Here is a 12904-nt window from a genome sequence, read left to right as displayed (position 1 = left end):
TAATGCAATAATCAGATTATAATTACTTTTAATTTTACTCCATACTTTTCCTTTGCTTAATGGCATGGAATGAAATAAAGTCATAATTGCAATTCCATAATGCGAACCACAGCAGATTAAATTGGCATACTGAGAACTACTCATGCAATCTTCTAGTAAATCATCAAACAATTAAATGGTATTTAAAATTCGATTATTGCTATTTTAAGGAAGATTGAAACTTTTCGATACTGCATTTAAATTGTCAATTAAAGTTCCTAGTATTTGAGAATTTTCTATCGAATGAAACCACACGTGTTTGATTTGAAAAAAATTGTGTTTGCATGTGGCAACCCATTCCTTTTTTGCACTTGACATATTTCACGTTTTTGTATAACGTGCAAATTTTGAGCGTTTTTATATTTGCAATTTCCAATCAACTCTCGCGACAAATGACTTTTGCCAGATTGAACTTGAAGAGCGTATTCTCAGGATAATCCTCATACGTTGGACGAAATATATCGCATTTTTCTTCGTCTGTTTCTTCTTTTTTTGGAATACTCTTTTTTGTCACCGGCGTTCCGAGACCTCTTCGCTCAATCAATTCACAATGCGGATCCATTTTTTTCTTCTTGGAGTAATGGAAAAACAAAGTTTTTTCATGTATAAATAACATTTTTTCAAATTGTCACACTGATTAATCATTACTTTCTTTAATTGAAAACATTTATAGATGTGTTCAGCTGAACAAAACGTTTTCATATCAGTCTCCAGCAAACACATGCTTAATTGGGCCAACGTTGTGCTAACGTCGGATTGTTTGACTAACGTTGGTCCAATGCAGAACCAACGCGTTTTAACTCTACAATCATTAACGAAAATTTACATAACGTTGGATCAACGTTGGGTCAATTTACAATTATAAATCTACGCTTGCGATTCGATAACTTCAGTTATATAAATGCTTTGCGAATTATTCGCGCATTGCATTTATAAAAAGCATAATATTCTTCATTTAAAAAAAAACTTTTTACAGCGTAAATTCTACAAAATAGTTTATATTTTACAATTATATTACATCAAATTTTATCTTTATTATTCAATTGGAAAAGTAAAGAAACTTATCACTGTTATGCAACGACATTAAAGTCTCGCATAGTACAAAACAATATTACAGCGTGGATTTTACAGAGTGTGTTGAAAGTTTATTTAGTTTCAACAGAAATCTTATGCTACTAATGTTTTTGAGATTTTTTTATAAAATTTATGATAATCATAATGTTGTTTATATACTTGATTTTCAAGATAATGAAGCAAATTCAGAGTCTTTTATAGTAGATATATTTAGTATTATATATGATATGATTTCTGATTTTGTAACATGATTTGTGATAAACACAGTAACATAATGCCATTTCAATAACAATATATTTACCAGTAAATAATATAATACCGACTGGAAGGCTCACTCTCATATAACCTGGCTAAAACGCGGAGAGCGACCTTGTAAACAATAACAAGTTTCAAAAAATAAATACAAATAAAATAAAAAAGTATAAATAAAAACAAACCCAAAAAAAAAACAAAAAATAAAATATATACAGTATGCGACAAAAGTGTTTACATGTTTTTGAAAAATATTATTTTTTAAAATAAATGATTGAAATACATGTTTATATATCAATATACATGTACCAAAATAAAAGTAATTCATTGAAGTTTCATGTTTTGAGCCTGAATTAAAATGAATGAGAAGTGTTTTTTGCAAATTATTTATTGAAAAAAAATGTCAGATGTAAACAGTTTTGTCGCGATTTATGCTATTATTAATTTTAATGCGAAATTAATACTTTGTGGCTATATTTTTAATTTGTTTAAATAAAACATATCTCATTTAGTAATAAACGGTTTATTTAAATTTAAAATTCGTAATATAAACAACAGAAAAATTATAATAGAAAGAATGAAGAAAGTGTCGAAAGAAATTGAAAATTTAGCTGTTCAGAAGCTTAAATCAGGATTGTCTCTTCGTGAGATAGGACGAGAACTTAATATATCTTATTGTTTAGTCTATAAAATTAAGAAGCGAAACGATATAGAGGAGAAACGCAACAAAAATGGACGCAAGAAAATTTTCACTACTCGAGATCAGAGAACAATTTCTAGATTTATCATGACAAATAAAGCAAAATCAGCACACGATGTAAAGAAACAATTAAATAATGCTCAAGGTACAGTGGTAAGTACAAGGTACAGTGGTAAGAACAGTGCAGAGAGAACTCAAGAGAATTGGATTCAAGGCAAAAAAGAAGATCAAGAAACCACTACTAACACCAAAACATCGTAAACAACGATTGGAATTTGCAAAGAAGTATGAAAACTGGACTTTTGCTGAGTGGAGTAAGGTGATTTGGACAGACGAAAGCAAGATTAACTTGATTGGCTCTGATGGCATTCGATATGTATGGAAAAAAGCTGGAGAAGGAATTTCTGATCGTGGCTTTATTCCAACAGTAAAATATGGCGGCGGAAAGTTGTTGTTTTGGGGATGTTTCTCTTCGTCTGGTGTTGGTAAAATCGTAAAAATTGATGGAATAATGGACGCGAAACATTATATTGACATTTTAAACAATAGCTATTTGCCTAGTTTACGAGCATGGCGAAAGCAAATTCGTTCGACAATTTTATGCAAGACAATGATCCAAAGCACAAGGCAAAAATCACATTAGAATTCCTAAATTCGAAGAAATTTAAGATTCTAGAGTGGCCTGCACAAGGTCCCGATCTTAACCCGATCGAGAATCTTTAGTCTATTGTGAAGAATCGAGTTTATAATTATGAAGCAAGAGCAGCCAGTCGACAAGAATTAAGGGAACGAGTTGAGTATGTTTGGAGTTCGATAACTTTTAGAGAATGCAAGAAGTTGATTGGTAGCATGCCTGTGAGAATTGCAGCAGTCATTAGAAGTCTTGGAGGCTACACAAAGTATTAATTTCGCAATAAAATTAATAATAGCATGAATCGCGACAAAACTGTTTACATCTGACATTTTGTTTCAATAAATAATTTGCTATAAACACTTCTTATTCATTTTATTTCAGGCTCAAAACATGAAACTACAATGAATTACCTTTATTTTGGTACATATATATTGATATATAAACATGTATTTCAATCATTTATTTTAAAAAAGAAAATTTTCAAAAACATGTAAACACTTTTGTTGCATACTGTATGTATATATGAAAATATCACTATAACACTAGTAAATATGTATATATGTATATATAAATACATGCGTATATATATATATATATATATATATATATATATATATATATATATATATATATATATATATATATATATATATATATATATATATATATATATATATATATACATATATATATATACATATATATATATGTATATATATATATATATATATATATATATATATGTATATATATATATATATATATATATATATATATATATATATATATATATATATATATATATATATATATATATATATATATATATATATATATATATATATATATATATATAATGTATTTATATGATATAGCACCAAATACAAATAGAAACTTTTTCTTCTTTTTTATATTTTATATATATTAGAAATACATATATACATTCTTGTCTGTATTTTTTAAGAACGAGCTTTTTATAATAGTATCATGTTTTAAATTTTAGGTACAAATATGATCAGAAAAAGAAAAGAAACTTCTGAATGCTCTGCAAGACATTAAGGCGTTGTGTGCAAACCAATATTCAGCTACAATTACAGCAGCCTCAGTACAATATTTATGCTGTGGATTTTGACAAAGATATTAAAACCTCATTTTGTTTTAACAGAATTATTGGAATTGCTAATGTTCTTGGCGTACCTGATTGTAACAAAACAGCTGATATTAATAAGGTTGATAATGTCTCTAATCTTGAAAATAGTGACTAAAGTTCGAATTCTTCTGCTACAAATGTAATATCTGATAGTTAAGTTGAGGAAATGGATTCTGTCAATATTGATGATGATGAAGATGACATAAACAAGATTATGTTCATTGAAGAAAAAAGGTTGTTGATTGTAAAGATTTTTTCAGTTCTGAGTCTGATTATGATGATAGTGACAGAAATTTTAATAAAGAGCTGGCACATATGGCCGTTAGTTGTAACATTTCACAAGCATCTTTGCGTAAGTTATTAACCATTATGCAACCAAATTTTTCTAATTTGCCACTGGATGCTCGCACACTTGTAAATACACTACGAAATACTATTGTAAAACTATTTGATAGTGGTGGGGAGTATTGTCATTTAGGCTTAGTAACTGGCTTAACAAACATAATTTTAAACCAAATGCAAATAAATAATACTTCTCTTGAGCTGCAGTTCATTGTTGATGGATTGCCGCTCTTCAAAAGTTCTGGGTTAGTTTTATGTAAGATTTTACATTTTCCGTCACTTCCGTTTGTGGAAGGCATGTTTTGTGGGATAAATAAGCCAAAAAGTCTTAATGAATTTCTTTCCGAGTTCGTGGAAGAGCTACAAGACTTGCTATTAAATGGGCTGAGTCTTAACAATATTTTATACTGTTTTTCTATTCATTCTTTTGTATGTGACACACCTGCAAGAGCTTTTTTGAACAACATCAAATGTCATTCTGATTATAGCTTGTGCGAGAAATGCACTCAAGTAGGAGAGTATTGTGAAAGTAAAGTTATTTTCCCTAAAACAGATTCCTCTCTTAGAACAGATAGTTCTTTTGATAAAATGGAGGATGAAGAACATCAATCTGGTATTCGAAGTCCTTTATGTGATCTTGGTTTTGGAATGGTCTTCAGATTTCCACACGATTATATGCATCTGATTTGTTTAGGTGTTAGAAGACGATTGATGCTTTACTGGAAAGGTCCTGTAGGTCTTTATGCAGTGCGTTTGGGGACACGGAGAGTGCTGGAATTGTCAGAAAAATTGGTTTCTTTCATTCCCTTTATTCCTAGTGAATTTGCGTGCAAACCAAGACCATTGTCTGAAGTATTAAGATGGAAAGCTACAGAATTTAGACAGTTTCTGTTATATACCGGTCCTGTAGCATTGCAAAGCATTTTAAGCAGCAAACTTTATAAACATTTTTTACTTTTATTTGTTGCTATTAAAATATTATCTACTAAACAACAAGACAATAATTTATGTGATTATTCAAACAGTCTGGTTATTAGATTTGCAGAGGACATGAAATTACTATATGGAAAAGAAACGATGGTATATAACATACACAATCTGGTTTACATTTCTGCTGACGTAAAATTGTTAGAGTTGTTAGATGATTTTAGTTGCTTTCCTTATGCAAATCAACTTGGTGTTATAAAAAAATTAGTTAGAAAACCACAAAATATTTTAAAACAAATTTGTGGACGGCTCACTGAAAAACTTCACGCATATAAAAAAGATGAAAATTTCATTACATCAAACAGTTTACCTCTTATCGTACCTAACAGTAATCATTGCCGTGGTCCTTTGTTAACGTTTTCAAATGTTTGACAATATAGTAAATTAAACATAGGAACGTATTGTCTGTCTTTGTCTTCAAAAAATAACTCCAATAATTATTTTCTTACTAGTGGTGGTGATTTCTGCATATTGAAAAACATTATTATTCAAAACGGTGCTACATTTGTAATTTGTCAAAAATATTTGCAGTTGTCAGAATTTTTTTATATCCATTGAACTCAAATGAACTTGGAATATATAGAGTTACAAGTAAACTGTCTTCTCTTTATACTTTGCCAGCAAATGATTTTGTTAAAAAGTGTCTTTGTCTCCCAACAGTTACTAACAATGACTTTGTGGTTTTTCCATTTAATTGTAAATAATGTTTTAAAAGAACTTTATAAACTTTTTGTCTTATTTTTTTCTTTTTTTGTTTTGTTTTTAAATTTGTTTTAAAGTTTAAAGTAAAGCTTGTGATTAATAAGTGACAAAAACATTTTAATAGTTAAAGTTTGCAATTTCTCAATGTTATAAAAATTTAGTCTTCTACAAATCGTGATGTTAGAATAATAGTGCACTTCTTTTAAAATAAAATTTGAATTAACAAAAGTAAGCAAATTTAATACTTATATAAGCAATAATATAACAATAGAAAAATAATATTATTAATAGTATTTGATCATACTTAATAAATAATAAATAAAAAAGTTTTATGCAATTAAATTAACAAACTTTATTTATTAATTTAAAAAATTTAAGTGATTACAAAAAGTGGTGTTAAATTCTCGCAACATTACAAAAAAAAGAACACTATTATTCTAACGTCGTAAAATGTCTCTCTGCTTGCAAGAAATTGATCAAAATTACATAAATCAAAAATTTATTGTTTAGTTTTGTTGAAAAAATTGTAAATGATTTTTAGTTTTTCAGGGTGTGCTATAGAATGACTACTCAGGGATGGTTAGGAATATTTGAATTGACTATTTGAATTTGCCAAAGTTAGTTCCTGGTCGTCAATGTTGACCACCAGGAACTTATAAAATAAATTAAGTTTTTTAATTAACTACATTGTCCAACTGACCAATTAATGAATTGATTATCTCTTGCTAACAGCCAGTAAAAAAGTGAGTTTTTTTATTACTATTTCACACCAATCATTTGAGTTTTTTACTTAGAAGCGACAAAACATTTTTTTACTGTTTAGGCACTCTAGAAGCAGCTCGAAAACACAAAATCTGCAGAGTGCCACTCAAAATTGGATTCAGATAAAGAGAAAAAAGGCCGAAAGCAAAAAGCAAAGAGACAGCACAATTCTGATGTTGAAAACCTTGAGAATCTAACAGAGATGGAACAACAGCTTCAAGAACAATATGATGAGCGAAGACTGTTATTAATTCCTACTTTTCCTAATGGTATTTTGCAAAACATTTATGGTAAAGTGGTATTAGCTTATTTAAGAAATTGTACTATCTGTTGAGATTTTGTATCATGCATTGTTGACAACTGGAGGATTATTTGTTTTAATCGATCTATAATTGTTTTAGGAAACAAGTCTGGCAAGAGCACGACCAAAGAGACCAAGAGACCAACTTCTAGCATACAAAATACAACCGACAAAAAGAAACATGAATAGTTAGGAACATTGGATTCAGGTATGTATATTAAATAAAATTTCTGTTTTTATTTGTTAGTTCTCTTGCCTAGTTTATTTTTATGTAATTATAATGGCTCTAAACAGCCAAATATAGTTAAGTTTTATATATATAAATAAAATTATTATAAATAAAACAGCTGTTTAAGTCACATAATAGCTTAAAAATATATCTTTATGTAATCTATTGATCAGCTCCAACATAGGAACTGCAACAAACACTTGATTTATTATGGCAGAAAATGCCTTTTCAAGATATCACAAAATAAAAATGCTATTTTTTGTTACTTTTTTTATAAGATTTGTTTAATGTCCTTTTAGTTGGTATTGTGAGTGACCAAGTCATGAAAATTTGCTTATGCCAAGAATGACACCTGGTTTATCTATGTTGCAAGAAAAATTAAATTTATTTTTATATGCTTTTATGCTGTAAATATTATAATGCAAAGTGTTTTACTTGTTGTGTAATGTTTTTGTAAATTCACTATGTGCTTTCAAGAAGAGGAAACTGATCATACACCATTCATAAAAGTGAACACACCATTGCAATCAGAAACTGGCAATAACCAAGGTATTTAATTTATACTGCGCAGTGAGCTGTTTTCAGCATTTAAAAACATTGGTAATATTATTTTGTTGTCACTCAGTGTTTGTCTTACTGAATTCAGTGTTTACTGTGTAGGATAAGATTTAATAAAGATATTTAACAACTTGAACGGTTTTGTTCATTTTAAATGTAATCTTTTTCAGGCTAAATTGCAAACTTAACAAATATTAGAAATTACATTTCGCTGAGCTGCAAAATTAACACTACATAGAGAAATTACATTTTTGCAATTTGCAAAATTAATACAACATAGAGAAATTACATTTTCGCAATTTGCAAACATAACAAATATTAGAAATTACATTTTTGCAATTTGCAAAATTAATACAACATAGAGAAAATAAATTTTTGCAATGTGCAAAATTGATTACTTTACATAAAAAATCTATTTTTGCTAAATTACAAATTTAACAAATATTAGAAATTATATTTTAGCAATTTGCAAAACTAATACAACAGAGAGAAATTACATTTTTGCTAAATTGCAAAATTAACAAATATTAAAAACTCTATTTTTGGCTAAACTGCAAATTAAAATATTAGAAAAATTACATTTCTGCTAAATTAGAATTACCAAATTGTCAAATTAATTTGCAACTTACGTGGCAAAATTACACATGCGAAAATAATTTGTAATATGTGCAAAATTAAATTACTCATGAGCAAATTTTGTGCATATTAATTTGCAACTTGTGCAACAAAAATTACACATTTGCAAAAATAAATTAAACATGTGCAAATTATGTGCAAATAAATTTGCAACTTGTGCAACAAAAACTACACATTTGTAAATTTGTTTAAGAAAAATTGCAAGTGTGCAAAAATTTTACATAAAAACCAAAAAAATTACATACACACAAAATCGCAAAAAAAGACAACAATTGTAATGCATATACAAATACATATACTAATATAATTAATTATATTCGAAATCGAGCCGATAGGACATTTTCCAGCATTTAACCGTCGTTCCATACACCAACTGCATACACCAAAGCACCATCAAATAACCGTCGTTCCATAAACCAATTGCATACATCAAGCACCACCAAAGCAAACAAATACATTAAAGCATACACCAACTGACCACACTCGCATAATACGAATCCGTTTAAGAAAAACTTTCAGACCTGAACAACACCAAACCAATGGGCTTTGACGGTATTCACCCTCGCGTTCTGAAATACTGTGCTGCAGGCTTTGCTACCCCACTAACAATTATATTCTCTGAATCGCTTAAAGCTGGCGAAGTACTGTTTCAACGGAAGAAAGCTGAAATAACTCCCATCTTCAAAAAAGGCTGCAAGTCGAACCTCTCAAACTATCGACCTATCTCACGTACTTCTGTTCCTTGAAAGGTCATGGAAAGCCTTGTACACAGAAACATAACTGACCACTTGAACAAAAATAAACTCATCAGCTTGTCAACACGGGTTCCAAAAGGGAAAAGGTTGCGTCACAAACCTACTTGAAACTTACGTCATCCTGACCGAAGCTGCCGCAAAGGTTACCCAACCGACATCATATTTACAGCCTTTGCAAAAGCATTCGATACACCAAAAGGTCTTCCATTTTTATGTAACCTTTGTGACTCTTTTATTATATTAACATTAGAGTCAGTTAATATATGAGGATCTTGACGCCCCATTTCATCGTATATTTTACAATAGATAGATTTAATTAAAGTACAGTTTAGTAGAACAATGCCAATCCATTTTTAAACCCAAACAAATAATATTAGATAAAGCACTTATCCCTATTATTTTTAAAGACAGCTACCTTAATTAATATTATATATAAAAGCAAAAAAATTTTTATGTAAATAAAGACTGCATTATCATAATTAAATGTATATATAAACTTTTTCCATTACTATAATGTATTTTTATTAATATTTGAAAAAAGAAATTTTTTTTTAGATGGATAAAACAATAAACTTTAAAATTAACAATCTTTTGGCTTGCGAATAAAAAACTCTTGCAAAATATCTCAACTTTCATTCAAATGCCATTGTTTGCATCGATTACGATAATAGAAAAGAAACCAAAAAACGTTTTGCATTAATGACTAAAATGTATCAACAACACCCCGATGATTATAAAATATTATTAATAGAAACGGTACAACAATGAAATAAAGATTTGAACCGCAACTAAACAACAATTTTAGTTAACAAAGAACTAATATTTAATATAAATAAATGTATTACTTTCTTGAAGAAATATTAGTTTTAATTTTTTTTTTGTACTTTTGCTTTAAACTGTTTTTCTTTAATTTTCTATTGTATAAAAAATAATTGTAAAAAAGAATTATTTAGATGGATTATAAAAATAAAATATTATACATAAGTAAACATCAAAACCTGCAGGATTTAAAACGATTAATTTACAGGTATTCAGACGATATTGGATATGGAAAACTTGAAAAATGAGTCACATTTATTGATCACATGTTATAATCAAATTTATTTATTAATTTAATATAATCTTATATCAAATTTATTACATTAACGAGAAAATTAAATTTTTATAAAAAACTAAGTACATAGAAAATGATTATGTTATAACATCTTATCGTTTCTAAACATTAAGAAAGTAATTTTAAAGTAATTTTAAACTATATATATATATATATATATATATATATATATATATATATATATATATTTATGAATGTATGTATGTATGTATGTATGTATGTATGTATGTATGTATGTATGTATGTATGTATGTATGTATGTATGTATGTATGTATGTATTTATGTATGTATGTATGTATGTATGTATGTATGTATGTATGTATGTATGTATGTATGTATGTATTTATGTATTTATGTATGTATGTTTGTATGTATGTATGCATGTATGTATGTATGTATGTATGTATGTATGTATGTATGTATGTATGTATGTATGTATGTATGTATGTATGTATGTATATATGCTTAAATGCTTAAATGCAATACACACACGTGATTCGAATCGGATTAAAAAAAACAGATTAAAGAAACGCGAAAAAAAATTATTTGAATTTTTACTTTTTCTTCCAGAGTAACAGTATCCAAATAAGAACCGATCTTTAAAAGCAAGTATTTGTTTTTAAAATGGTTATATAATGTTTCTCCAAATTTTCTAAATATTTTTTCCCATCAATTAAAAAACACACACGCCCACTCAAATATTTGTGCAAAATGAATGAGTCTTAACGTTTACTTAGCATTTAATTAATTTACGTCGACAAACATTAGCTTAACCTATTCATACTTCAAATAATTTTTTTAAAAACTTATTAAATAAAAAGATGTTTTAAAAACTAATTGGCTTGAAAAAACCCGCCTTCTTATTCTTTTACTTGATAATTCACTTTGATATATATATATATATATATACATATATATATATATATATATATATATATATATATATATATATATATATATATATATATATATATATATATATATATATTTATATATATATATATTATGATGTGTATACATATTTACATATCATAATATACATACATACATATATTACATATGTATGACTGTATGACATACATATCATTATGATATGTATACATATCTACATATCATAATATACATACATACATATATTACATATGTATGACTGTATGAGATACATATGAATAATAATATATGTATATACGTATGCATATACATATGTATATACATGTGTACATACCTATGTATATGTATGTATACATGTACATACATATATATGTAAGAATGTGTGTAAATACAGGGATCAATACATATATATATGTGTGTAAATACAGGGATCAATACATATACACTGCAGGCCAAAAGTTTCTGGACACTTGATATTTTTATATAAAAAGCTAAAATCTATCCTGTATCATTAAATTAACCAATAAAATTAATTTATAATACTTAAACTTACTAATTTTAAGTGTTTATGTAAGTTTGAGGTCAGTAATTGGGTATTACTGACCTCAAACTTAAATAAGTTAGTTTTTTTTTTAATTGTTTATTTTAACTTGATATATAGCGTTACATTACTCTTAAGAGTTTGGTCTTGTTAAAGTTATTTATTTGTTGAAACATGAAGTAAATATTTATAATATAATAATAGCCGACTAAAATGATTAAGAATATTTAGTTTTCTTTAGTTTTCATTTGGTATTAATGATGGCTACATTAAAAAACCTTGAAAAAAATTTTAAAATTATATAATTCGACTATTTAACTAAAAATATGGGTAAGAAACTTTCTTTAACAGTTGCAAAACGTTCTGAAATAATTACATTACATAAAGAAAGTTATTCAGTTCGTAAAATTTGCAAAAAATTAAAAGTTGCCAGAAGTACTGTACAAGATACCATCAAATGATGGAAAGAAACAGGCATTTTTGAAGACAAAAAAAGATCTGGTAGACCACGGAAAACAACAAAAGCAGAAGATAATAGTATAATATTGATGAGTAAAAGGAATCGAAGACTAACGGCCCCGGAAATAACTTCAGGCTTTAATAGGAGTCATTCAAAATCTATTTTATTAACCACTACGAAACGACGTCTTAGACAAGCAGGACTTTCTGGCCGTATAGCGGTCAGGAAACCGTTGCTACGGATTGGAAATAAAAAGAAAAGGTTACAATGGGCTATAGACCACCAAAATTGGACAGAAGGAGACTGGGGAAAAGTACTATGGACCGACGAGTCTAAATTTGAACTGTTTGGGCAAAGACGTAGAATTTACATCAGAAGAACAACAAAAGAAAAAATGATCCCAGAGTGTTTAGTGCCGACAATCAAGCATGGTGGTGGGTCAGTTATGGTATGGGGATGTTTTTCTTCAGCTGGTGTTGGTGACCTAGTTAAAATTGAGGGTATTATGAAAAAAGAACAATATAAAACATTTCTAGAAAACAATGCTATACTTTCTGGCTTAAGAACTATTGGTCGTCGTTTTGTTTTTATGCAGGACAATGACCCTAAACACACCTCAAAATTGTGTAAGAACTACATAAAGGAACAAGAGGATAATGGTGTCCTCAAAAACATGACCTGGCCGGCCCAATCACCAGATTTGAACCCAATAGAGTTACTGTGGGAAGAATTGGACAGAAAGGTCAGACAAAAATGCCCAACATCCAAAAAGCACC

General features: G+C 28.0%; 1 long non-coding RNA gene across 1 annotated transcript; it reads left to right on the top strand.

Annotated features, from left to right (window-relative positions):
- Positions 1–6284: 6284 nt before the first annotated feature.
- LOC136077822 (uncharacterized) lies at positions 6285–9926 on the top strand. Its single transcript, XR_010637311.1, has 4 exons — positions 6285–6932; positions 7044–7151; positions 7472–7721; positions 9677–9926. It is a non-coding gene; the product is annotated as an uncharacterized LOC136077822 (long non-coding RNA).
- Positions 9927–12904: the final 2978 nt, after the last annotated feature.

Source organism: Hydra vulgaris, chromosome 03 (genome assembly GCF_038396675.1).
Source record: "Hydra vulgaris chromosome 03, alternate assembly HydraT2T_AEP".
Taxonomy (NCBI): domain Eukaryota; kingdom Metazoa; phylum Cnidaria; class Hydrozoa; order Anthoathecata; family Hydridae; genus Hydra; species Hydra vulgaris.
This window is presented reverse-complemented; position numbering and strand designations above follow the sequence as displayed.